The sequence below is a fragment of the Polypterus senegalus genome, chromosome 4 (assembly GCF_016835505.1).
Source record: "Polypterus senegalus isolate Bchr_013 chromosome 4, ASM1683550v1, whole genome shotgun sequence".
Lineage (NCBI taxonomy): Eukaryota > Metazoa > Chordata > Cladistia > Polypteriformes > Polypteridae > Polypterus > Polypterus senegalus.
The window spans coordinates 66,708,273-66,710,199 of record NC_053157.1 but is presented as its reverse complement, the minus strand read 5'-3'; positions in this window follow the sequence as shown (position 1 = coordinate 66,710,199).

Genomic DNA, 1,927 nt, shown 5'->3' with positions numbered 1-1,927 from the left:
TATTTTTATGGAACCCTCTTCTTAAACTAATGGTAACCCTTTCAGGAATATTCATCTTCAACGAACATGGTTCTAAGGATCCCTGAGGCAGGCAAGACCCCCACCATACCAAGGGTACAATCCTGGGAGGTGAAAAAACAAATGTCACAAAGATTTGTATGTTTTTGTTATATATGAAGAACCACTTTAAATTGGGGTTTCCTGTCGTGTAGCCCTCTGCGTTGAGTGGGGATTAAGTGTTGATTTTCATGGTTTTTTGGATTGGATTTATTTTTACTGTGTTTTGTTCTTTACGTGCATAATTTAAGTAAGAGTAACTTTTATGTATAATAACTTTGATTACAAAATATGGTGTGGGATTTCACTAGCCCTCTAACAACTTAACAAAATCAAAACCTGATAAAAGGATTAGGTCAACAACTAGGCTGAATGTGCCACTAAAAAGTACTACTTCTATATGTGATTACCGAATAAGGGAACCATGAAGAAAAATGAGCAAATGGGTAATTTCAATCAAACAAAAATAAAGGAAGGAAGTGGAAAGGGTGTAGATCTAGTTACTTTCCTAATAATATGCTAAAGACAGACATAAAGAAAACAATGCTAAAAATATACATTGATCCATTTTCTGAAACAACTGAATCCAATATTAGCAGTCAGTCCTGACAGCATAGGGCATTCAGCAAGACCAAGCTTTAGATAAATAACCATTCATTTGCAGGGAACACTCTGTCACACATCCACACTGATAGCAGGGCCAGTGAAGAGTAACTACTGTAATTAACCTAGCATGTTGTTTTAAATATTTGAAAAAAAAAAAAACAGATCACCTGAACAAAATTCAGTGCAGACATACTATACGTTTAATGTGTAAACTTCAAAATGAAAGTGACCAGGAAAATATTGGCATCAATTCTCATGGGCACTGTTAGATAGCAGTAATAAAATAGAATTAGTGAATTGGTGGACGTTAAAAAAGACAAAAGAAACAAGCTAAAGTAGTTACTAAGGTTTTAGATGAATGGAAAAAAAATCTGCACCAGACACCAGTACTGACACTTTTACTAAATCATTTGTATGCCAATAGTCACTTTTAGTTAAATATATGGAAATCTTTGTTATGTGTAAATTGTTTTCTAAAGCAGTGCTTCTCAAACCGTAGGCCCAGAAAATGTTGTTTAATTTGAACAATCTAGGAGAAGAAAGTGACAGTCTTGATGGATATGAAGAACTTGAGTTCCTAGAAGTCTGTAACAACTACTCTTTAATCTCCTTTGCTACTAGTGCCCCCTCTTTTCTTTACCATGGTTTCCACACTTTTTCATGGAGAAAAGGTGCCCAGTTTTGTAAAAGCAGAGCTTAATCTCAATACAAAAGTGATCGTCTGTATGCCTATTGACAATTTTAGGTAAATATATGCAAATCTTTATTTTGTGTGAATTGTTTTTGAAGCAATACTTCACATACTCTGGCCCTGCAGCCCCTGGGGGCCTACGGAATAAACTGATTTGAAAATTCTAGGAGCTGAAATTGAAAAGTCTTGATGGATATAAGAACCTTGAGATGCTAGAACAACTACCCTTTATTCCCTCTTTCTAGTACAGTACTGTATTCTTCTTTTCTTTCCTGTGGTTCCTCCTCTTTTTTTGTGGAGGATAATGATGTTTAGTTTTTCAGTTTGCTAAAAGCAGTGCTTTGTCTCAGTTTAAATATTAATCAATGTGTTTAAAGCCCTATTTGGACGGAATTAGTTTTACATCAAGAGGTACCCCTGACTGACTGCCACTCCCAAAGAATTTTTATTAAATTGGACAGGGGTCCATGAGGGTCTTTGTTTTGGGTTGTGGTCTTGAAAGAATATAGTTGGAGAAGTACTGTTCTAAAGCACTCTAATTAGAAAATGTTAAACACGAATAGTGACTGGCAG